General features: G+C 45.8%; 1 long non-coding RNA gene across 1 annotated transcript; it reads left to right on the forward strand.

Moving 5' to 3' along the window:
• The first annotated feature begins 6846 nt into the window (after positions 1 to 6846).
• On the forward strand, positions 6847 to 9698 carry LOC144700239 (uncharacterized). The gene is made up of 2 exons (XR_013580692.1): positions 6847 to 7261; positions 9351 to 9698. It is a non-coding gene; the product is annotated as an uncharacterized LOC144700239 (long non-coding RNA).
• The last annotated feature ends 17266 nt before the right edge of the window (positions 9699 to 26964 follow it).

Genomic DNA, 26964 nt, shown 5'->3' on the forward strand with positions numbered 1-26964 from the left:
AATACAACCCCATATTCGTTCGGGTCGAAGCACGTCCGTTTTTGAGAGAGTCTTCTGTGGTTGGGATACAAGAAGAGACCGATGGGAAACCTCAGGGTCGTGGGAGGCCTCCTGGCCCTCATGCTCTGCCTGGGCATGTCCTCGGCCGCCAGGGTGCTAACCGCCCGTGCCGGCGGTGGCGGCGGGGGAGGCGGAGGAGGCGGGGGCTCCGGAAATGGCTCCGGTAGTGGGTATGGATCCGGCTCTGGCTCCGGCTACGGGTCCGGGGGCGGACCTGGTGGCGGCGGGTATGGCTCCGGTGGCGGCGGCGGAGGCGGTGGTGGGCAAGGAGGCGGAAACGGATCTGGATACGGGTCCGGCAGCGGCTCTGGCTATGGCTCCGGCGGTGGCAACGGAGGCTACGGGAGCGGCGGAGGAGGCGGGGGCGGCCAAGGAGGGGGGGGTGGGCAAGGAGGCGGAAACGGATCTGGCTACGGGTCCGGTAGCGGCTCTGGCTATGGGTCTGGCGGCGGCAACGGAGCTTACGGGAGAGGCGGCGGTGGTGGCGGCGGCCAAGGAGGCGGCGGTGGAGGCGGGAGTGGAAACGGTTCTGGATACGGGTCCGGTAGCGGCTCTGGCTTCGGGTCTGGCGGCGGCAACGGAGCTTACGGGAGCGGCGGCGGAGGTGGTGGCGGCCAAGGAGGCGGCGGTGGAGGCGGGAGTGGAAACGGTTCTGGATACGGGTCCGGATATGGATCCGGCTACGGCTCTGGTTCCGGCAACGGAGGCTCTGGAGGAGGTGGCGGCGGCGGAGGTGGCGGCGGCGGCGGGGGTGGAAATGGATCTGGCTCCGGATCTGGGTACGGGTCGGGATCCGGCGGCGGTTATTTTGGCCGTCCCTGAAGGAAGCCTTGCTACAAGAGTATTCCCGCTACGTTGCACCAGGCATCCAGTTTTCCCACTCGCTCTTAAAGAAGTCTGTCCCTGAAGAAACGCTTGCTACAAGAGTATTCCCGCTACGTTGCAGCAGGGGTCGCATTTTTTTACCTCGTTCTTAAATAAGTCGGTCTTTGAAGACAGACTCGCTACAAGAGGATTCCCGCTACGTGACAGCAGGCATCGTGTTTGCCAACTCGATCTTGAATAAGTCATCCTCCTGGAGGCTACCCAAGCACTCCAACACCTCTGTAAAACCCGACGGGACATCTATCAGCACACTGAAATCTAATCCATCGATTATCATGCTTGGAAACTAAATTAACGCCGAAAACTAAATTATCGTCCGTGGAAGAGCGAATGTTAATGACTGGAGTGAGGGGTCAGCCACGACAAAAGAATTTTATTTTATAGGCTCCATTCTCTCACAGTAATGAAGTCGGAGGCATCTTTCTAACTCAAATGCTTGATTGAAAACAATGTGTGTGTGTTTTTCGGCATTGAGAAAGCTCCAGGGGGAAAGGATGGGTTTTGGCCGAAAAATACATAACTATGTATCACAACATCATAATAAGAGAACACTGAAACATTATCGGTTTCACTTTCATAACCATTCTCTCCCCCATGAAATATTAATATAGGTTTGGAACCACATTAAAGAAGTTTAATAGGATGAATTTAATACATCACGATTAGATTACCAGTCTATCACTCATGGAAATTTAGGTCTGTCACGAAATGCATACTCGACGAGAAGAATATTGGAAATCCAGTATAGAGGCTAAATATTTGATCCGGTGCACTCACACCCAAAGCGTTGATGCCGATTGGGCAGGATATCAAGCCGATGGAAGATAAACATCCCGGTATTTGATACGGTCTTCTGGAATTCCTAAAACCAAGCTACAATATCAAAATCCAGCCCAGTGGCCGAATAAGAGTTGTTGCAAATGTTACATCAGAAGTCTTGTGGTTTAATTCTTTGGTCCAAAAGATTTAAAGTTCTGCAAAATACCACCTATACTATGGGTGACAGCATTGAAGCTCCGTATCTGGCAGAAAACTTGGTACCTCGTGGAAGAAAAAACACACAGAAATAGGCCTTGATTTTGTTCGCGAACAAGTTACAGCTAAGACCGTCTGCATCCTCTTAATGAATCGCCAAGGGAAACCTACAGATATTTTCCGAAAACCTGTCTCAAAACATGGTTTATGTGCATCAGAGACAAGTTCAACATCAACACTGATACCCATGAGCTTCAAGGGGGCATGAAGCAGTTCTACGGTACATTGATAGCTCAGAGTTTTTAATTCAGGTTTAAATAGACTGAAAATATTATTCATGATCTATAAACTAATTATGAGAATTGCATATTATAATTCAGAATATGACCTATTTACAGAGGCTGAAATAATATACATCTCCACGTTTCAAACTAGTTAGGACACACAAAAATATATGTGGCCGGCAAGCCAATCACACATTCCACATCTCGTTCCATGTTCATTAATAGAACATATTCATAATAGCGCACGCGTGATGCTCATGATGAAGCCCATGAATACATGATCGTACTTAGTGAATTATGATGAGATCATAATCCGGAGATCATTAGTCTTTAAGCATGTGTTCTAAACATTCTTATTCGAAGGATACGCGAGAAGGACATCGAAGTATCCGGATAGAATAGCACTATCTAGCCTCCTCATATGATGAGTATGGCCGTTCCCGCAGCCATTGGTGTGGGGACACTAAGGATAGATAGTGGGTGCTCTTTAGTCGAAAGAGTTTCAATAGACTGAAAATATTATTTATGAACGATAAGCTAACTATGAGAATTACATATTATAATTCGGAAGATGAACCATTGACAGAGGGTGAAATAATATACATCTCCGCGTTTCAATCTAGTTAGGACACACAGAGATGGTGAGGATTCAATCTGGATAGGATTTTTGTAAGGTCTTCAAATTTATCTTAGATATAGACCAACACGTACACCTCTCCTCGAAGAAATCTCAATCTCAGCGATAGTCCATATTTCCTGTTCCTCTCTCCATCTGCCTCTCTCCTTATTCTTTTACTGTTCTTATCTCCTTGAACTCTTTCACGGGGGCGTCATTTTCACATTCTAGGTTGGGCCCTCTGGATAAATCATCTCAGACGTTCGAATGCTCTTGTTGACCAAACCTCGGCTATATTTTTTTATCTTACCAACAAGAGTAACCTGATTTAGGAATTCTATGCATGTCTAGGAACAAATCCCTCCATAACTTTATATTTGATCCCTAGCTTGCCTTTGGGCAGAGGAATAAATATTGTCGGTAGTTGTTTTTGGTTCTCGATATAGGCGTCCCAATGAAGATATCCCTGATTCTATGGTACAAATGACAGAAACTTGAGAGCTCAAAGTTCCCATCGCGTCGTACCTTTCACTAAACATGTGCATAGCAGTAATATGATAAATGGAGTGCTTGAAAAACTATCTGGGAACATGGATCGCAGATTTTATTGAAATGCATCTACATTAAAAGAACATTTCAGCACCCTTACAGGTATTTTGGAAAGTTTAACATGAAGAGTGGACAATCAGACACTGATCGTGCAGCGTATTGATTCAAATAAAACTTTTCACTACAGTTATTCCCAGCAATTGAGTGAATCCTAAAATTCCAGCAGTTCTATATGCTACCTTCTGTTGTGCGGAGCTATTCTCATCGAATGAAGGAACGGCTAAATTTTAATTTAGTAATCCATGTTTGTAAACAGTAAGATAATAGAGCCAATCTCACAAACGAATGTCATAACGTAGAATCCAATGGTTACATCGGGATGGTCCATTAAGGGGTAGTTTTGTGATAATTTAATTTGTTTTGCGACCATTTTAAAGTTGCACTCATAAGAAGCATGCGACAAAGCATTACGCTGGTATAGATCAATCTCAAAAATATTCTTCTTCTGAGTAATGGACCGATGTTGATTTTCGACGGATGTATTCTGCAGTGTTTCAAATTGACAGGCTATAAATTATACTGTCATCATAGTTCCTGTAGCGTAGAATCATGTTTTATTTGTTATCTTTCTCAAATTCCAGCATAACCAATGAAAGAAAATTCAGACTAATCTGCGAGCTGAACAAAATATAAGACCGGGTTATTATCCGTAAATCATTCGAACACATGTGTTTAGAATAATATTTTACTGACCGTTATCTAACCCCTTCAACAGAGACGGGGGGGTTCTCAAATTATTATAATACGTATATTGGCCGTTAAACGTATCAGGGGGGGTTCACTATTTGGGATACCCAACGACCGATCCTAAGTACTCCACGTAGACAAAGGAGGAAAATAATTGCCAAAAACTCTGCTAAATTTTCAGTGTTTTGATATCCTCGTCCATAGTAATGGCATGGACTCTCCTATGGATGTTGGATCCTCATCCACTCTGATTTTCTCAAGAAACGGGACTCCCCAATCGCTACCAACGAGGCAAAATTTCCTTACAAGATTTCCTTATTTTCTCAAGAAACGGTACTCGTCCACTCTTACAAAATTCCCTTGAACGAAGCAGCAGGGATTTCTTAAAGAAGTCAAACCTCGTCGTCCAATCTTATTGGTTGTATTAAGGAGGCGCCAGCAAGCCACTACCGTAAGAATGATCACAAGGACGGGCCAAGGACCCAGCGCACAAAAACTGTAGAACTCCTACGATACACCTGCGCAGGAAGACTGTAAAACTCTTGTCGATGGTAGCATACAACGGTCGTGAACACTGACTCTCCAGCGAGGGCGAACGGCACGTTCATTATTCACTCATTGACTTTTACAGGCGCGTGGGAGTGCCTCCCTACCCTACCATCGACGACGACGAAGGCTTGTTTGGGAAAATGTTATATTACGGTGCCTGCTTCGGAGGAGCGGGAATACTCCGACGGGTGTTTCCTCAAGGACGGCCACCGTAACCGCCGCCAGATCCTGACCCGTACCCAGACCCATACCCAGATCCCGAGCCGGAGCCATTTCCACGGCCGCCGCCGCCACCACCCCCACTCCCGCCACCGCCGCCAGACGCTCCGTTGCCGGAGCCGGAACCAAAGCCAGAGCCATATCCGGACCCCGATCCAGAGCCGTTCCCGTTACCACCCCCGCCGCCGCCTCCTTGGCCGCCGCCCCCTCCGCCGCCGCTCCCGTAAGCGCCGTTGCCGCCGCCAGAGCCGAAACCGGACCCGCTACCAGACCCGTACCCAGATCCGTTTCCGCCCCCTTGCCCACCACCGCCTCCTTGGCCGCCACCACCTCCTCCGCCGCTGCCGGAGCCGTAGCCAGAGCCGCTGCCGGACCCGTACCCGGATCCGCTGCCTCCTCCTTGCCCACCGCCGCCTCCTTGGCCGCCGCCACCTCCGCCGCCGCTTCCATAACCTCCGTTGCCGCCGCCGGAGCCGTACCCGGAGCCGCTGCCGGACCCGTACCCAGAACCGCTACCTCCCCCTTGCCCTCCACCGCCGCCGCCTCCACCGCCGGACCCGTACCCACCGCCACCAGGTCCGCCACCGGACCCGTAGCCGGAGCCTGACCCGGATCCGTACCCACTACCCGACCCATTTCCGGAGCCCCCGCCTCCTCCGCCGCCTCCGCCCCCGCCGCCACCGCCGGCACGGCCAGTTAAGACCCTGGCCGCAGAGGACATGCCCAGGCAGAGCATGAGGGCCAAGAGCCCTCCCACGACCCTGACGTTTCCCATCGCTCTCTTCTTCTTTCCCGACGATGACAGATACTTCAAAACTCGGCGTGCTTAAACCCGAGGGGTGCGGGGTTGGCCTTTATAGGCGTTGGGCTCATGCACGGTGCCGTCCTCGTGCACCCCTCCCATACTCAAAATACGTAAAAAATAGAGTCATTTTTACTCTCCTGGTGGATCCGAAGTTGCGGATGTAGTGGGACATCCATGATCTATCCAAAACCAGAAGTTCCGGTCCTACATCGCCGCACACTGGGTCGCCCGTTTGTTGTGTTCTGCTCAGTACTCGACGCGCATATCTTCCTCGTTTGGTACTCTGGCGTGGTACGCCCGCTGAATTGAACTGCGCGTTCGGACGGTCTCGCCGACCACAGTGCTGTCCGATTTTCTCTCTACGCGTTGGGGGCCCCCTGAGAAACAAACTTACGGTGTTGACCCCATTTGATACTCGGACCGTTGAAGGATATTTTTTCCGAGGAGCTTCTAGCACTGGGAGCTCGAGGAAAAAGGTTATCCAAAATAATTTAAGGCTATACGGTCTTCAAGATCTGCGATGAATCCATTGTTTTTCAAACGCTGGATCCATTTGAAGCAGAGAGATTTGAAATCCTTTTAGCGCGTATTGCGACTCATCAGGTCTTGTTTTCCCAGAAAAAGAGAAGGAAGGCAATACTGAATGAAATCTTTTGGACGGAGTGGGACTCCTTGTCTGAAGTCCGAACTCTTAGTCTCTTCGGCACACTTAACGGCGACAGTATGCCGGCTTTCAGTCCGCTCGGAGTTTCAACTACCACTGGCCGTGTTTCTTAATTTCCGTAGTGTTTGCAGTCCGTTTGGGTTCACACATCCTCCGAGTCAACGGTTTCTATTCTGGACTACTCGGCGGAGATGCATTCCATATCCAGTGCCTCTATAATTAATTATTTAAACGTCATGGCGAGCCTTTCCTTTCCGCCTAACTTATTCCTTGCGTTATCTTCATTTCCCTCTCGTCGATGAGGACTGCGCTGTCCCGTTCCTCAGCTGCTTAGGTAGCGAGATAACGTCGGCAAGAGAGTCAACCCAGCCGTTGTGAACGGGGATGTCGGATACCGGCCTACCCTGGTTTTCTTCGGCTGTTTGCAATCTTTTTTTTCCCATCTTTCTGCCGCGTCGCATTCGTCGAACAGGAATTAAATGAGACGGGGTGGGGGCGGGGGGGCGGGGGGGGCGCCTGGGGAGAAATCTTGCGGCCAATGGCGCGTTTATTTCCGACAAACTCAACAGCTCAAGGAGCATAAAGCGGCGGAGGGGTATAACCCGAAGGAAATACTGTAAAACCAATTTTATCCTCGGTTCTTCCAAAAGGCTTCGCATTGATTGCGGAACGTTGGGATATATTTGTAGTTTTTTAACATACCATTCACTGCACACCGATACCGTGGCCTAGTCCAGTTCGCGTTGAAAATGGTTCTTTATTTGTCCATCGATTGGTCGATCGGGGATACTTATTTTATTTCTCATTGCTGTTTACACCGCTCTGCGGTTTCTTCGTTTTTTGATTAAATATGGCTCGACACCTGCTCCAAGTCAAGAAGGGCTATCGAGAACACTTTGGGGGACAAGGTGAGGTGAACCAGAGACTACCGTTCTTTTCAGTCTTAAAAACTGCTTTTCAAACTGTTTCTCGCATCTCATAGCGCGTCTTTTCTTCCGGACTAGCGTCAGTTTGTGCTATCTTCCCAGCACCCATCAGTCGGGATCGGGGTTTGGATCGAATCGAGTTGATAGATTTTTGATCGAATTGTTTTAGTCGATCAAAATGATAATCGATCCGAACAGTTCGAATCTTTCGATCGAATTGCTCTCTCTCTCTCTCTCTCTCTCTCTCTCTCTCTCTCTCTCTCTCTCTCTCTCTCTCTCTCTCTCTCTCTCTCTCTCTCTCTCTCGCTCTCTCTCTCGCTTCTTCTCTCTCTCTCCCACATGCTCTCTCTCCTTCTCTCCGTTTCTCTCTCTCTCTCTCTCTCTCTCGTTCTCTCCGCTTCTCATTCTCTCTCTCCTTCTCTCCATTTTTCTCTTTCTCGCTTGTTCTCTCTCTCGTGCCCTTCCTTTCTCTGTCTTTCTGTCTCTTTCTCTCTCTCTCTCTCTCTCTCTCTCTCTCTCTCTCTCTCTCTCTCTCTCTCTCTCTCTCTCTCTCTCCTTCTCTCTCTCTCTCTCTCTCTCTCTCTCGCTTGTTCTCTCTCTCGTTCTCTTCCTTTCTCTCTCTCTCTCTCTCGCTTGTTCTCTCTCACTCTCACTCGCCTGTTCTCTATCACTCTAGTGCTCTCTTTCTCTCCCTTTCTCCCTCTTTCTCTCGTTCTCTCCCCTTCTCCCTCTGTCTCTACGGCTCTCTCTCCGCCTCTGACTTTCTCTCTCGTCCTCTCCCTTTCTTCCCTTCTCTCTAGAGCTCTCTCTCACTCTTTCCCTTTCCCCTCTCCGCCTCTGACTTTCTCCTCTCGCCCTTGGGCTCTGTCTCGTTCTCTCCTTTTCTATCTCCGCCTCTAACTTTCTCTTTCGTTCTCCCTTTCTCCCTCTCTCGAGGGCTCCTCTCGTTCTCTCCTTTCACTCTCTCCGCCTCTGGCTTTCTCTCTCGTCCTCCTATCACTCTCTCGTGCTCTCTTTCTCTCCTCTAGCTCTCTCCTCCTTCTCTCTTGTTCCCTCTCTCTCACTCGCCTGGTCTCCGTCTCTCTCGCTCTCTCTCGTGCTCTCTCTCTCTCTGTCGTGCTCTCTCTTCCTACCTCTGTCTCCTACTCGTCTTCCCTCTTTCTCTCTTTCTTTCGTTCGTTTTCTCTCTCTCCTTCGCTCTCCCATCCTTGTTTTTCTCTCTCCTCTGGCTCTCTCTTTGACGTGTTCTCTCTCTCCTCTGGCTCTCTCTTTGACATGTTCTCTCTCTCCCTCTGTCTCTCTCTCGTTCTACCTTTCTCTCTCTTCCGTTCTATGTCTCCTTCTGACTCTCTCTCTCGTTCTCTCGCTCTCGCTTGGTCTCTCTCTCTCTCGCGCTCACACTCTCTCTCTTTACCTCTCTCGCTTTCTCTCTCTCGTCTGCGTTCTCTCCCTTCTTTCTCTCTCTCAGGTGCTCTCTCCCTCTCTGGCTCTCTTGTCTCGCGCGCGCTCTCTCTCTTCCTCTTCTGGTTCTCTTCTCTCGCGCTATCTCTCTCTCGCTCTCTATCTCTTCTTCTCTCTCCGTCTCAAGCTCTCTCTCTATCTCTCTCTCCCTCCCGCCTGCTCTCTCGCTCTCTCTATATCTCTCTCTCTCTCTCGCGCTCTCTCTCTCGTTTCACTCTCATTTCATTTATTATATATTTATTTTGTAGATTTGTTATTAATTCGAACAATTCGATCCGACCTGCCAGTTAGAATCGAATCTCACCTCATTATTCCATCCGAACACGATGCGAGGATCGCGTACGAATCGAATCTAACCGCTCCCATCGAGGGTCGGATTGAATCGTTCGGGAGTGCTCGATCTGAGCGAACATTCGAACGATCAGATCGAATCCCCGGGCCATATGGATCGCGGCGTCCCATTCCTAATCCACTTGGGTATTTGGGGAAGCGCCGCACGAAAGTCAATGCGGCAACTGTGAATGGGGATCGTCTGAGATTGAAGTTAGCCAGCGCTTTTGCAAGTTTCCAGTCCCTGTCGTCTCATCAGATACTCATCCTCGCCCTTCAGCATGGCCACTGCGAAGTGATAGAGAGGGGGAAAGGCCTCGCGTGAGAAAACTTCGGCTGCTGACGCGTTTACTGGAGACCTTCTGAACAGTGATCTCACCAAATTTCCTCAGGACGTTTTTACTACAGACGAGGAAGTTTAACCATCGCGCCTCGATAGATATAAGGGAAACTATTGCGGGGACACGAAGATCGGAATAGTTTTTCGCTCCTATTTTTCTTTTTCGACGTGACACTGCGGAAACATTACTGGGTACTTTCTTCTCGAAACCATAGTACCCAAAGAGAGTAATACAAAAGTTACAAAGTGATGTAAACTTAAAGTTCAGTAGAAGTCTTAGATGTTTAATTCCGGAAGCAATAAGTATGCACGACGAGGACAAAAGCGAACCAGTTGATGCTCAGATAAACACAATGATAACGCATTGAGACTGCTCTCTATAGCTCAAACGGCACTGTCTTTTCTTGACGTATTTTCTAAAGAGAAGGCATCGGAATATAGGCCCATACATGATGTGTCAGTTCAACTGTCCCTTTGTCAATGCTACGATTTATGAAATTCTAAACATCGCCCAAAGGTCGGGTGGCTGACTATACGATTTGTGAGTTTATCGTCATCCACCCATGAAAAAATGGTTGGCTGTGTATTTGCTACTGAGGACTAAACCACGCCGGCCAACACGGGATAAAACCGTCAACAGAGTATGAGTATAAATAAAGGCGAGGAGGAGCTTAGAAGGATATTCCTGAAATCAGTGGCCGCAGCTAAGGCCTGGAGGCCGGGAGTTTCCCGATCATGAGGGAGGTAGAAGGATACTCGATCCCCTAGTTCAAGTACCCGAGAGATTACTATATCTGCAGCCATAAATACGCGGAATATGCTCGCGGTTGGTTTTCAGATTTGTTTCCACCAAAGAGTCCTGAACAGGCGTCATTGACTCGGAGCAGCTGTCGTGGGACAGCTCTGAAAGACGCAGTGGAACTGGGGAAAATTGTGAACGAGACTGATGCATCATCGTTTACACACGGGCGGAATATCGCCGTACTCACCGCGTCAGGTGAATAATGTGTTAAAATCGTCATTAATCAATACTATCGTTCGCTAAGAAGTTCGACTCCTTAATAGGTTTTAATGCAATTTTCCTCGGGTTATAACCCCACCCCGCTTTAGGCTCCTTCAACTATCGAGGTCGTCAGCAGCCAACGCGTCGTCAAGGGCGTCCTTTTTCCGCTGACTTCCCTTCCCATCAAATTGAACCCGTAGTCCGCGCTCGAGCAGTGCGCGCAAGTATTGCAAACCATCGAAAAGAGCCAGTAAAGTCCGTGGGGTCTGATATCCCCGTTCACAGTGGCCTGGTTGACTGTCCTGCGGACGTTCCGTCAATACCTAAGCCGTCGACGAATGCCACACCGCACTCCGCACTCCGCAGTCGTTATCAAGGTTGAAAGGAGACAGGGGACGCGTAAGTTAGGCGGGACTGAAAGACCCGCATAGCCCATTAAAAAGAGCAGTCAGATTTTCACAATCCTGCCGTTCTCAAAGAGTGGTTCCCGGTTTCATCCAGTCCGACTCAACTGGTAGGTTGTGACTTGTGAGTGGGCGGACCTGGAACAAGTTCCGACTACGCCGACGCGTAAGTAATAATATTCAACGCAAACTAAATTTCGCTGAGAGTAAGAATTCTGCGAGAGCGGCTCCATCGTCCAAACCCTTTGAATTCACTACCTCGTTTTGAGTTTGCTGCACACAGACCAATCGGAGCGTAATTTTAAACCGTTTGGGAAAAGAACTGCGTTTCTGAGAAAAGGCATTTGAAATACCATGCCGTGAGCAAAACCGCCGGCAGCTTTTCTTTAGATTACTAATGTTTTATTTCCCAATATAAAGACTGACATTTAAAGGCCGAACCATGAACCTACTTATCAGACGGCAATAATTTTCCTAACGATTCCCGAACGCGTTGCGAAGAAACGTTCGGCGACACTGTAGTCGGCAGGAACGTCCAAGCCATTTCAGACGGCATGTGGCGACAGAATTGAAATCTACTGAGGAGTACACACCAAGACACCGGTTCCTCTGTCTACCCGCAGACTTTGACCGGCGGGTTCTGGTTTTGGATAATCGTGGACATCCTGCGAGTGCCTCAAGCGACATGGGACGCAGAAAGAGGATAGATTTGACTCCGTTTCTCCTGTTATATTAAATTCGGGAACTCTCTGCGACAGAGAGGAACCCCACACCCTGCTCTTTTAGATTCTGGAGTCCCCGATACCTATAAATACAACCCCATATTCGTTCGGGTCGAAGCACGTCCGTTTTTGAGAGAGTCTTCTGTGGTTGGGATACAAGAAGAGACCGATGGGAAACCTCAGGGTCGTGGGAGGCCTCCTGGCCCTCATGCTCTGCCTGGGCATGTCCTCGGCCGCCAGGGTGCTAACCGCCCGTGCCGGCGGTGGCGGCGGGGGAGGCGGAGGAGGCGGGGGCTCCGGAAATGGCTCCGGTAGTGGGTATGGATCCGGCTCTGGCTCCGGCTACGGGTCCGGGGGCGGACCTGGTGGCGGCGGGTATGGCTCCGGTGGCGGCGGCGGAGGCGGTGGTGGGCAAGGAGGCGGAAACGGATCTGGATACGGGTCCGGCAGCGGCTCTGGCTATGGCTCCGGCGGTGGCAACGGAGGCTACGGGAGCGGCGGAGGAGGCGGGGGCGGCCACTATTTGTTTTTACTTTCTAAATATACACTATTTGTTTTTGATGAAAATGCTAAAGCATCCTTTTTGCAGATTAAAGAAGCTCTAATTCAAGCACCTATTTTGCAAGCTCCAGATTGGGGTAAGCCTTTTGAAATTATGTGTGATGCTTCTGACAATGCAGTGGGAGCAATTTTAGGACAAAGAGTGGATATGAAGCCAGTTGCCATCTACTATGCAAGCAAGACTCTAGGAGGAGCACAAGTAAATTACTCAACTACTGAAAAAGAATTGCTTGCTATTATTTTTGCCCTAGAAAATTTTCGTTCTTATCTTTTAGGTAGTAAAATAATTGTGTTTTCAGATCATGCAGCTTTAAAGTTTTTACTGAATAAAAAAGAAACCAAACCTAGATTAATTCGGTGGATTTTACTTTTGCAAGAATTTGATTTGGAAATAAAAGATAAACGAGGGATAGATAATACTGTTGCAGATCATCTTTCTAGATTATCTACAGAATTATCTATTCCTATTCATGATGGTTTTCCGATTTAATATATTTTAAAAATTCAAAGTAAAAGGCTTCCATGGTACGCTCATATTGTGAATTTTCTTGTCACAGGATTAATACCTAATGATTGGGATATGAATGATAGAAAGAAATTTTATAAAGATATTAATTACTATTATTATGATGAACCTGAGCTTTTTAAATTAGGTGTTGATCATGTGTTTAGAAGGTGTGTACCGGAGGAAGAACAATGGAGCATTTTAGATGCTTGCCATTCTTCTTTATGTGCTGGACATTATGCTCCTAAATTGACTGCATTTAAAGTTTTAAACTGTGGATTTTTCTGGCCAACTCTATTTTCTGATGCTTTTAAGTTTTGCTCTAGTTGTTTAAAATGTCAAGCAGCGCTAAATAGCAAAAAGAATGATAGAATGCCACTGCAGCCTATCATTGAAGTAGAAATATTTGACCTATGGGGGATTGATTTTATGGGACCATTTCCTAATTCAGATGGGCATGAGTACATCTTAATGGGAGTGGATTATCTTTCCAGATGGGTTGAGGCAATCCCCACTAGGTCAAATGATCATAAAGTAGTGCTTAAATTCATTCAAGAACATATATTTTGCAGGTTTGGTTGTCCTAGAGCAATCATAAGTGATGGAGGAAGCCATTTTAATAATTCTCAATTCAGGACCATGCTTAAAAAATATGGGGTTCAACATAGAATCACTACCCCATATCATCCACAAGCAAATGGTCAAATTGAGAATTCAAATAGGGAGATTAAAAAGATTATAAAGAAGATCATTAGGCCTGATGGAAAAGATTGGTCTAGCAGATTATATGATGCTCTATGGGCTTATAGAAATGCTTACAAAACACCTTTAGGGATGTCTCCTTACAGGGTTGTTTTTGGTAAAGCATGTCATCTTCCGGTTGAAATAGAACATAGAGCTTATTGGGCTATTAAGAAACTTAATCTCTCTTTAGATGTAGCGGGAAAAAAGCGTTTATTGCAGATGCATGAACTCCAGGAGCTAAGGAACGAAGCTTACGAAAATTCAAGAATCTATAAAGCCAGGATGAAGCACTTCCACGACAAGAATATTAACCGTAAGCATTTTCAGAAACAACAAAAGGTTTGGCTTTATAATTCAAGGTTGAAAATTTTCCCAGGAAAATTAAAATCAAGATGGGATGGGCCATTTACAATTTCTGACATATATGATAATGGAGCTGTTTTGATTTTTGATCCTAAGAAAGGGAAGGAGTTCACAGTTAATGGTATGCGACTTAAGCCATATGTGGAAGCAGAAGATATATCGCAACCTACGGCAACAATAACGCTAAATCCGATCGAAACCACCATACAGGAAGCATAAATCTAGGATTTTGATTTCACTACTTTTCTTTTTATTATTGAATTTTGATTTTGCAAATAAAGGGGAATTAACCTAATTCCCTAGCTCGTAATTTTTCTTTGATTTTGTTTTCAGTTTATAGCTTTTCCAGAATAAAGAAGATGATCAAGTACAATTCAGAAACAACACGAGATGTCGACTCATCATTAGTAAGTCCTTCAAAGATCACGCCAAGCAGGTTTGCAATTCTGAACTTCTGAATTTCAATTTTTATCTTTTCCCATGCATTGAGGACATTGCATAATTTAGTGGGGGAGATAACATTTCATGTGTTTACATTGCATAATGCAAACCTTTACTTTTCTTTATGTCATATAAATTCCATGTATAAATGAAACCCACCTTTAGGAGATATTCTTCATCCATGAATTCGAATTACATGTGTAGGGAAGTTTGGCTTTATATAGCGGATCATGATCATGCAAAGATGGGACAAACTTTGATTTTGGATGATATGAGAGTTGATTTCCAAATGGCTAGGTTATCTAGTGGGTGTGTAGGGGATAGGAAAATCAAAGGATTGAAGCACTATGGTTCAATATGCTAGAGAGTTGAGTGAATTGAGGACCCCCATCGCGCCACCAATCAATGAGCCGATCCTACTTGATTGTTTTCATTCTTCCATTGAGTCAATCTTACTGTAGGCTGGAAGATAGGCATTTCTCCAAGTCCTTAAGCACAGAACTCCCTTTTCTTGATCTACCTTATGCCATTTGCCATACCATTCTACTTATCATGCTATCCACATTATCATCTATTTATTCAACCATGAGCCAATTTTTTCCTATCCACTTGTTGAATTTTTTTTTTTTTTTTCTAACCTAACAGCCTTTCATGGATGGTAGCCATCTCCCAAGCCACTCTATCTCTCTTTCCATGGGATCACTTTTATCCCACCTCTATCTCCAATTCTGTCTAAATTTCACTCTTCATATTCTTATTAACTCTTCTTCTCTCAAATGATTTTTTCAAACAAAAAAAAATCATGCCCTTATTAGAGTCAATGATAAATATGTTTGTATTTGCTTCTTCAAAATATTTAGTAGTTTTTTTTACCCCTTTCAAAAAAAAAAAAAAATTCATTCAAAGAAAACAAATGGGGTTTTTTGTGATAGGGATTATTGGTAGATTGATTTTTGCTTTGAATTATTGATTCTAGTAAGGGCATTTTTCACTATATCTTCTTTCTATTTCTTTCTCACTTCGTCTAAGTCTTGGGAGAAGGCAACTTGAAATGAGACATCTTTGATATACCCTCCATTCGCGACCCATCTCTTCACCTTTGAGCCTCGTTTTCATTCATTCTTATGCTCTTACCCATGCCATCACACCACTTGATATTCTGTGCTAACTGGGAGGCGGAGAATGTTTAAATTTCATCTTATAGTGGGAGGAAACTTAGTGGAGAATTTGAACACAAGTAGCCGCTACCCGTGAGAGAGTGATCTTGTTATGAGAGGGAAAGGCCCACCACTTGATGAGTGCAGTGAGGAGCATTATGGATCATAGTGTAATATCTAGAGAGAAGTACATCTTTCTACTCATTTCATTAGCTCTATCCAAACCATGAGGACGGCACTCATATTCCTCACAAGGTGGAATCCGAATTGTCGAAGAGAGTTTCGTTTAAGCATGTTATTGATAATTCTAACACTTCATGCAGATGAATAAGGATGAATGGATGAAGATATCATCTAAAGAATTCATGATACATTGCTAAGGGACTAGCAATGATTTAAGTGGGGGGGTATGATAGCATGCAAATTAATATACTTAATTACTGAATTATACATTCTATTTATGTGTTTTAATGGTCATATTTGCATGTTATCATGATAAAATACATTGAAATCAGTTAACATGTCGTTTTTCTATTATTTCATATTTTTTATCATTTTTTACATGGAATTTGACATTGTTTCAGTGAAGAAATATTTTTACATGATTTTATTTGCTTGGTTTAAGGTCAGTAAATCATCTCCTGATTTTTCTGAATTTTTCCCATATTTTTATGAATTTTTCTGAATTTTTCTGACCATTATTTAGGCAAGAAATGATTTTTATTTGATTAAATAATATATTGATTATTTATTTTGCATTTTAAATGCATTTAAATGAATATCACGTCATTCGCCCAAATTCGCGAATGAAGGATATATTAATTAAATAAGAAAGGAGAGAAGAGAGGAGAGAGATAGGAAAAGTCAAATAGAGTGATTAAAAGAGAGAGAGAGAAAAGCGGAAGAGAGAGGAGAGAGAGTAGAGCGGCTAGAGAGGAGAGAGAAGAAAAGATATTTAATAGGAGGAGAGAGATTTGAAAAGTCAGAAAGTGCGGCCGACGCGGACAACGAGGGTGCACGTGTCCCGAAACACGGAAAGCGAGAAAATCAAGCCCAGCCAATAGGAAATTCCGATTTTTTTAGAGAAAATAAAAGAGATCCAACGGCCCACATTTGATCTCACTAAAACTGCGATATCTTGAGATCTACAACTCCGATTGGGCTGAAATTTTGAGGGCAGGTTCGTCTTTTCCTCATCTACAATCTGGACGGTTGGATCTTTTGAGGTCAGAAAAAAAGGCGAAATTCACTTTTGGAGGCTCTCCCCAAGAAATTGGCCAGGAAGGACACAAGAGGCATTCTGGAAGTCATCAGATCTGGATCTCTTTATCAAATTTTTAAGTTTCTGAATTATATTTGATCATCTTCTAGAACGATTCGAAAACGCCTTGGCATGGGCGAAATGTACATGCCCTAGATTCATGTTTTGAATGCATCAGCACTTCTTTTTGATTTGGATTTGAGATCTGACTTTTGATAATTAATTCTTAATCATTTTAGGACATTTCTGCTTCATTACATTTTTAATTTAGGGTCGAAATTGGGGCTTTCCCCAATTTCTTCACTTTCTCTCTCTAGGTTAATTTGGTTTGTTTCTCTCTAGATTTGGTTTTTATTTTTAGAATTTAATTTAATATATAAAAACCCAAAAATAAAATTTGAACCGAAAATTCATCCATTTTGAACTCCAATTCAAAATCACTTTCTTGATTATTAATTTCAATTTTAATTCTGAAAATTATTATAAATTTTATTAAATTGGGAAATTAATAATTTATATTTTTATGAGCTTAAAATAATAATAATATTCTTATCTGGAATTATCTGACCGAAATCAAAATTAAGTTTTACTTAATTTTGATTATTTTAAGAATATTATTTAATATTAATTGAATTAAATATTGCAAAATTCAAAATTACTTGACTTGATTCATAAAAATTGTTTGAAAATTCTGAATTGTTGCCTCCTTGCGGATCGACCCCTTGCTTGCTCTTTATTCTTATTTAGTAATTAAGGGAATTATAAATTTATTGCATAAGTCTAAAAAGTGCAACGACCACGTATTTTTACGTGATTTTTCGGCTTATCAGTATCACAACATCATAATAAGAGAACACTGAAACATTATCGGTTTCACTTTCATAACCATTATCTCCCCCATGAAATATTAATATAGGTTTGGAACCACATTAAAGAAGTTTAATAGGATGAATTTAATACATCACGATTAGATTACCAGTCTATCACTCATGGAAATTTAGGTCTGTCACGAAATGCATACTCGACGAGAAGAATATTGGAAATCCAGTATAGAGGCTAAATATTTGATCCGGTGCACTCACACCCAAAGCGTTGATGCCGATTGGGCAGGATATCAAACCGATGGAAGATAAACATCCCGGTATTTGATACGGTCTTCTGGAATTCCTAAAACCAAGCTACAATATCAAAATCCAGCCCAGTGGCCGAATAAGAGTTGTTGCAAATGTTACATCAGAAGTCTTGCGGTTTAATTCTTTGGTCCAAAAGATTTAAAGTTCTGCAAAATACCACCTATACTATGGGTGACAGCATTGAAGCTCGTATCTGGCAGAAAACTTGGTACCTCGTGCAAAAAAACACACAGAAATAGGCCTTGTTTTTGTTCGCGAACAAGTTACAGCTAAGACCGCTGCATCCTCTTAATGAATCGCCAAGGGAAACCTGCAGATATTTTCTCCAAAACCTGTCTCAAAACATGGTTTATGTGCATCAGAGACAAGTTCAACATCAACACTGATACCCATGAGCTTCAAGGGGCATGAAGCAGTTCTACGGTACATTGATAGCTCAGAGTTTTTAATTTAGGTTTAAATGGACTGAAAATATTATTCATGATCTATAAACTAATTATGAGAATTGCATATTATAATTCAGAATATGACCTATTTACAGAGGCTGAAATAATATACATCTCCACGTTTCAAACTAGTTAGGACACACAAAAATATATGTGGCCGGCAAGCCAATCACACATTCCACATCTCGTTCCATGTTCATTAATAGAACATATTCATAATAGCGCACGCGTGATGCTCATGATGAAGCCCATGAATACATGATCGTACTTAGTGAATTATGATGAGATCATAATCCGGAGATCATTAGTCTTTAAGCATGTGTTCTAAACATTCTTATTCGAAGGATACGCGAGAAGGACATCGAAGTATCCGGATAGAATAGCACTATCTAGCCTCCTCATATGATGAGTATGGCCGTTCCCGCAGCCATTGGTGTGGGGACACTAAGGATAGATAGTGGGTGCTCTTTAGTCGAAAGAGTTTCAATAGACTGAAAATATTATTTATGATTGATAAGCTAACTATGAGAATTACATATTATAATTCGGAAGATGAACCATTGACAGAGGGTGAAATAATATACATCTCCGCGTTTCAATCTAGTTAGGACACACAGAGATGGTGAGGATTCAATCTGGATAGGATTTTTGTAAGGTCTTCAAATTTATCTTAGATATAGACCAACACGTACACCTCTCCTCGAAGAAATCTCAATCTCAGCGATAGTCCATATTTCCTGTTCCTCTCTCCATCTGCCTCTCTCCTTATTCTTTTACTGTTCTTATCTCCTTGAACTCTTTCACGGGGGCGTCATTTTCACATTCTAGGTTGGGCCCTCTGGATAAATCATCTCAGACGTTCGAATGCTCTTGTTGACCAAACCTCGGCTATATTTTTTTATCTTACCAACAAGAGTAACCTGATTTAGGAATTCTATGCATGTCTAGGAACAAATCCCTCCATAACTTTATATTTGATCCCTAGCTTGCCTTTGGGCAGAGGAATAAATATTGTCGGTAGTTGTTTTTGGTTCTCGATATAGGCGTCCCAATGAAGATATCCCTGATTCTATGGTACAAATGACAGAAACTTGAGAGCTCAAAGTTCCCATCGCGTCGTACCTTTCACTAAACATGTGCATAGCAGTAATATGATAAATGGAGTGCTTGAAAAACTATCTGGGAACATGGATCGCAGATTTTATTGAAATGCATCTACATTAAAAGAACATTTCAGCACCCTTACAGGTATTTTGGAAAGTTTAACATGAAGAGTGGACAATCAGACACTGATCGTGCAGCGTATTGATTCAAATAAAACTTTTCACTACAGTTATTCCCAGCAATTGAGTGAATCCCTAAAATTCCAGCAGTTCTATATGCTACCTTCTGTTGTGCGGAGCTATTCTCATCGAATGAAGGAACGGCTAAATTTTAATTTAGTAATCCATGTTTGTAAACAGTAAGATAATAGAGCCAATCTCACAAACGAATGTCATAACGTAGAATCCAATGGTTACATCGGGATGGTCCATTAAGGGGTAGTTTTGTGATAATTTAATTTGTTTTGCGACCATTTTAAAGTTGCACTCATAAGAAGCATGCGACAAAGCATTACGCTGGTATAGATCAATCTCAAAAATATTCTTCTTCTGAGTAATGGACCGATGTTGATTTTCGACGGATGTATTCTGCAGTGTTTCAAATTGACAGGCTATAAATTATACTGTCATCATAGTTCCTGTAGCGTAGAATCATGTTTTATTTGTTATCTTTCTCAAATTCCAGCATAACCAATGAAAGAAAATTCAGACTAATCTGCGAGCTGAACAAAATATAAGACCGGTTATTATCCGTAAATCATTCGAACACATGTGTTTAGAATAATATTTTACTGACCGTTATCTAACCCTTCAACAGAGACGGGGGGGTTCTCAAAGTAGTACAATACGTATAGTGGCCGTGAAACGTATCAGGGGGGGTTCACTATTTGGGATACCGAACGACCGATCCCTAAGTACTCCACGTAGACAAAGGAGGAAAATAATTTCCAATACCCTCTGCTAAATTTTCAGTGTTTTGATATCCTCGTCCATAGTAATGGCATGGACTCTCCTATGGATGTTGGATCCTCATCCACTCTGATTTTCTCAAGAAACGGGACTCCCCAATCGCTACCAACGAGGCAAAATTTCCTTACAAGATTTCCTTATTTTCTCAAGAAACGGTACTCGTCCACTCTTACAAAATTCCCTTGAACGAAGCAGCAGGGATTTCTTAAAGAAGTCAAACCTCGTCGTCCAATCTTATTGGTTGTATTAAGGAGGCGCCAGCAAGCCACTACCGTAAGAATGATCACAAGGACGGGCCAAGGACCCAGCGCACAAAAACTGTAGAACTCCTACGATACACCTGCGCAGGAAGACTGTAAAACTCTTGTCGATGGTAGCATACAACGGTCGTGAACACTGACTCTCCAGCGAGGGCGAACGGCACGTTCATTATTCACTCATTGACTTTTACAGGCGCGTGGGAGTGCCTCCCTACCCTACCATCGACGACGACGAAGGCTTGTTTGGGAAAATGTTATATTACGGTGCCTGCTTCGGAGGAGCGGGAATACTCCGACGGGTGTTTCCTCAAGGACGGCCACCGTAACCGCCGCCAGATCCTGACCCGTACCCAGACCCATACCCAGATCCCGAGCCGGAGCCATTTCCACGGCCGCCGCCGCCACCACCCCCACTCCCGCCACCGCCGCCAGACGCTCCGTTGCCGGAGCCGGAACCAAAGCCAGAGCCATATCCGGACCCCGATCCAGAGCCGTTCCCGTTACCACCCCCGCCGCCGCCTCCTTGGCCGCCGCCCCCTCCGCCGCCGCTCCCGTAAGCGCCGTTGCCGCCGCCAGAGCCGAAACCGGACCCGCTACCAGACCCGTACCCAGATCCGTTTCCGCCCCCTTGCCCACCACCGCCTCCTTGGCCGCCACCACCTCCTCCGCCGCTGCCGGAGCCGTAGCCAGAGCCGCTGCCGGACCCGTACCCGGATCCGCTGCCTCCTCCTTGCCCACCGCCGCCTCCTTGGCCGCCGCCACCTCCGCCGCCGCTTCCATAACCTCCGTTGCCGCCGCCGGAGCCGTACCCGGAGCCGCTGCCGGACCCGTACCCAGAACCGCTACCTCCCCCTTGCCCTCCACCGCCGCCGCCTCCACCGCCGGACCCGTACCCACCGCCACCAGGACCGCCACGGACCTGTAGCCGGAGCCTGACCCGGATCCGTACCCACTACCTGACCCATTTCCGGAGCCCCCGCCTCCTCCGCCGCCTCCGCCCCCGCCGCCACCGCCGGCACGGCCAGTTAAGACCCTGGCCGCAGAGGACATGCCCAGGCAGAGCATGAGGGCCAAGAGCCCTCCCACGACCCTGACGTTTCCCATCGCTCTCTTCTTCTTTCCCGACGATGACAGATACTTCAAAACTCGGCGTGCTTAAACCCGAGGGGTGCGGGGTTGGCCTTTATAGGCGTTGGCTCATGCACGGTGCCGTCCTCGTGCACCCCTCCCATACTCAAAATACGTAAAAAATAGAGTCATTTTTACTCTCCTGGTGGATCCGAAGTTGCGGATGTAGTGGGACATCCATGATCTATCCAAAACCAGAAGTTCCGGTCCTACATCGCCGCACACTGGGTCGCCCGTTTGTTGTGTTCTGCTCAGTACTCGACGCGCATATCTTCCTCGTTTGGTACTCTGGCGTGGTACGCCCGCTGAATTGAACTGCGCGTTCGGACGGTCTCGCCGACCACAGTGCTGTCCGATTTTCTCTCTACGCGTTGGGGGCCCCCTGAGAAACAAACTTACGGTGTTGACCCCATTTGATACTCGGACCGTTGAAGGATATTTTTTCCGAGGAGCTTCTAGCACTGGGAGCTCGAGGAAAAGGTTATCCAAAATAATTTAAGGCTATACGGTCTTCAGGATCTGCGATGAATCCATTGTTTTTCAAACGCTGGATCCATTTGAAGCAGAGAGATTTGAAATCCTTTTTAGCGCGTATTGCGACTCATCAGGTCTTGTTTTCCCAGAAAAAGAGAAGGAAGGCAATACTGAATGAAATCTTTTGGACGGAGTGGGACTCCTTGTCTGAAGTCCGAACTCTTAGTCTCTTCGGCACACTTAACGGCGACAGTATGCCGGCTTTCAGTCCGCTCGAGTTTCAACTACCACTGGCCGTGTTTCTTAATTTCCGTAGTGTTTGCAGTCCGTTTGGTTCACATCCTCCGAGTCAACGGTTTCTATTCTGGACTACTCGGCGGAGATGCATTCCATATCCAGTGCCTCTATAATTAATTATTTAAACGTCATGGCGAGCCTTTCCTTTCCCGCCTAACTTATTCCTTGCGTTATCTTCATTTCTCTCGTCGATGAGGACTGCGCTGTCCCGTTCCTCAGCTGCTTAGGTAGCGAGATAACGTCGGCAAGAGAGTCAACCCGGCCGTTGTGAACGGGGATGTCGGATACCGGCCTACCCTGGTTTTCTTCGGCTGTTTGCAATCTTTTTTTTCCCATCTTTCTGCCGCGTCGCATTCGTCGAACAGGAATTAAATGAGACGGGGGGGGGGCGGGGGGGGCCGCCTGGGGAGAAATCTTGCGGCCAATGGCGCGTTTATTTCCGACAAACTCAACAGCTCAAGGAGCATAAAGCGGCGGAGGGGTATAACCCGAGGGAAATACTGTAAAACCAATTTTATCCTCGGTTCTTCCAAAAGGCTTCGCATTGATTGCGGAACGTTGGGATATATTTGTGGTTTTTTAACATACATTCACTGCACACCGATACCGTGGCCTAGTCCAGTTCGCGTTGAAAATGGTTCTTTATTTGTCCATCGATTGGTCGATCGGGGATACTTATTTTATTTCTCATTGCTGTTTACACCGCTCTGCGGTTTCTTCGTTTTTTGATTAAATATGGCTCGACACCTGCTCCAAGTCAAGAAGGGCTATCGAGAACACTTTGGGGGACAAGGTGAGGTGAACCAGAGGCTACCGTTCTTTTCAGTCTTAAAAACTGCTTTTCAAACTGTTTCTCGCATCTCATAGCGCGTCTTTTCTTCCGGACTAGCGTCAGTTTGTGCTATCTTCCCAGCACCCATCAGTCGGGATCGGGGTTTGGATCGAATCGAGTTGATAGATTTTTGATCGAATTGTTTTAGTCGATCAAAAAGATAATCGATCCGAACAGTTCGAATCTTTCGATCGAATTGTTCTCTCTCTCTCTCTCTCTCTCTCTCTCTCTCTCTCTCTCTCTCTCTCTCTCTCTCTCTCTCTCTCTCTCTCTCTCTCTCTCTCTCTCTCTCTCTCTCTCTCTCTCTCTCTCTCTCTCTCGCTCTCTCTCTCGCTTCTTCTCTCTCTCCCACATGCTCTCTCTTCCCTCCGTTTCTCTCTCTCTCTCTCTCTCTCTCGTTCTCTCCGCTTCTCATTCTCTCTCTCCTTCTCTCCATTTTTCTCTTCTTGCTTGTTCTCTCTCTCTCGTGCCCTTCCTTTCTCTGTCTTTCTCTCTCTCTCTCTCGCTTGTTCTCTCTCTCGTTCTCTTCCTTTCTCTCTCTCTCTCTCTCTCTCGCTTGTTCTCTCTCTCCTTCTCTTCTTTTCTCTCTCTCTCTCCCTCTCCTGTTCTCTCTCTCGTTCTCTTCCTTTCTCTCTCTCTCTCTCTCGCTTGTTCTCTCTCTCGTTCTCTTCCTTTCTCTCTCTCTCTCTCTCTCTCTTTTTCTCTCTCTCTCTCTCTCTCTCTCTCTCTCTCTCTCTCTCTCTCTCTCTCTCTCTCTCTCTCTCTCTCTCGTTTGCTCTCTCTCGCTCTCTCCTTCTTTCTCTCTCTCTCTCTCTCGCTTGTTCTCTCTCTCGTTCTCTTCCTTTCTCTCTCTCTCTCTCTCGCTTGTTCTCCCTCTCACTCTCACTGCCTGTTCTCTATCACTCTAGTGCTCTCTTTCTCTCCTTTCTCCCTCTTTCTCTCGTTCTCTCCCCTTCTCCCTCTGTCTCTACGGCTCTCTCTCCGCCTCTGACTTTCTCTCTCGTCCTCTCCCTTTCTCCCTTTCTCTCTAGAGCTCTCTCTCACTCTTTCCCTTTCCCTCTCTCCGCCTCTGACTTTCTCCCTCTCGCCCTTGGGCTCTGTCTCGTTCTCTCCCTTTTCTATCTCCGCCTCTAACTTTCTCTTTCGTTCTCCCTTTCTCCCTCTCTCGAGGGCTCCCTCTCGTTCGCTCCCTTTCTCTCTCTCCGCCTCTGGCTTTCTCTCTCGTTCTCCTATCACTCTCTCGTGCTCTCTTTCTCTCCCTCTAGCTCTCTCCTCCTTCTCTCTTGTTCCCTCTCTCTCACTCTGCCTGGTCTCCGTCTCTCTCTGCCTCTCTCGTGCTCTCTCTCTCTCTGTCGTGCTCTCTTTCTACCTCTGGCTCTCTCTTGTTCTCCCTCTTTCTCTCATTCTCTCGTTCGTTTTCTCTCTCTCGTTCACTCTCCCATGCTTGTTTTTCTCTCTCCATCTGGCTCTCTCTTTGACGTGTTCTCTCTCTCTCCCTCTGGCTCTCTCTTTGACATGTTCTCTCTCTCCTCTGTCTCTCTCTCTGTTCTACCTTTCTCTCTCTTCCGTTCTATGTCTCCTTCTGACTCTCTCTCGTTCTCTCTCGCTCTCGCTTGGTCTCTCTCTCTCGCGCTCACACTCTCTCTCTTTACCTCTCTCTTTCTCTCTCTCGTCTGCGTTCTCTCCTTCTTTCTCTCTCTCAGGTGCTCTCTCCTCTCTGGCTCTCTTGTCTCGCGCGCTCTCTCTCTTCCTCTTCTGGTTCTCTTCTCTCGCGCTATCTCTCTCTCGCTCTCTATCTCTTCTTCTCTCTCTCTCCGTCTCAAGCTCTCTCTATCTCTCTCTCTCGCGTGCTCTCTGGCTCTCTATATATCTCTCTCTCTCTCGCGCTCTCTCTCTGGTTTAACTCTCATTTCATTTATTATATATTTATTTTGTAGATTTGTTATTAATTCGAACAATTCGATCCGACCTGCCAGTTAGAATCGAATCTCACCTCATTATTCCATCCGAACACGATGCGAGGATCGCGTACGAATCGAATCTAACCGCTCCCATCGAGGGTCGGATTGAATCGTTCGGGAGTGCTCGATCTGAGCGAACATTCGAACGATCAGATCGAATCCCCGGCCATATGGATCGCGGCGTCCCATTCCTAATCCACTTGGGTATTTGGGGAAGCGCCGCACGAAAGTCAATGCGGCAACTGTGAATGGGGATCGTCTGAGATTGAAGTTAGCCAGCGCTTTTGCAAGTTTCCAGTCCCTGTCGTCTCATCAGATACTCATCCTCGCCCTTCAGCATGGCCACTGCGAAGTGATAGAGAGGGGGAAAGGCCTCGCGTGAGAAAACTTCGGCTGCTGACGCGTTTACTGGAGACCTTCTGAACAGTGATCTCACCAAATTTCCTCAGGACGTTTTTACTACAGACGAGGAAGTTTAACCATCGCGCCTCGATAGATATAAGGGAAACTATTGCGGGGACACGAAGATCGGAATAGTTTTTCGCTCCTATTTTTCTTTTCGACGTGACACTGCGGAAACATTACTGGGTACTTTCTTCTCGAAACCATAGTACCCAAAGAGAGTAATACAAAAGTTACAAAGTGATGTAAACTTAAAGTTCAGTAGAAGTCTTAGATGTTTAATTCCGGAAGCAATAAGTATGCACGACGAGGACAAAAGCGAACCAGTTGATGCTCAGATAAACACAATGATAACGCATTGAGACTGCTCTCTATAGCTCAAACGGCACTGTCTTTTCTTGACGTATTTTCTAAAGAGAAGGCATCGGAATATAGGCCCATACATGATGTGTCAGTTCAACTGTCCCTTTGTCAATGCTACGATTTATGAAATTCTGAACATCGCCCAAAGGTCGGGTGGCTGACTATACGATTTGTGAGTTTATCGTCATCCACCCATGAAAAAATGGTTGGCTGTGTATTTGCTACTGAGGACTAAACCACGCCGGCCAACACGGGATAAAACCGTCAACAGAGTATGAGTATAAATAAAGGCGAGGAGGAGCTTAGAAGGATATTCCTGAAATCAGTGGCCGCAGCTAAGGCCTGGAGGCCGGGAGTTTCCCGATCATGAGGGAGGTAGAAGGATACTCGATCGCCTAGTTCAAGTACCCGAGATTACTATATCTGCAGCCATAAATACGCGGAATATGCTCGCGGTTGGTTTTCAGATTTGTTTCCACCAAAGAGTCCTGAACAGGCGTCATTGACTCGGAGCAGCTGTCGTGGGACAGCTCTGAAAGACGCAGTGGAACTGGGGAAAATTGTGAACGAGACTGATGCATCATCGTTTACACACGGGCGGAATATCGCCGTACTCACCGCGTCAGGTGAATAATGTGTTAAAATCGTCATTAATCAATACTATCGTTCGCTAAGAAGTTCGACTCCTTAATAGGTTTTAATGCAATTTTCCTCGGGTTATAACCCCACCCCGCTTTAGGCTCCTTCAACTATCGAGGTCGTCAGCAGCCAACGCGTCGTCAAGGGCGTCCTTTTTCCGCTGACTTCCCTTCCCATCAAATTGAACCCGTAGTCCGCGCTCGAGCAGTGCGCGCAAGTATTGCAAACCATCGAAAAGAGCCAGTAAAGTCCGTGGGGTCTGATATCCCCGTTCACAGTGGCCTGGTTGACTGTCCTGCGGACGTTCCGTCAATACCTAAGCCGTCGACGAATGCCACACCGCACTCCGCACTCCGCAGTCGTTATCAAGGTTGAAAGGGAGACAG

Source organism: Wolffia australiana, chromosome 2 (assembly GCF_029677425.1).
Source record: "Wolffia australiana isolate 7733 chromosome 2, ASM2967742v1".
NCBI classification, from domain to species: Eukaryota; Viridiplantae; Streptophyta; class Magnoliopsida; order Alismatales; family Araceae; genus Wolffia; species Wolffia australiana.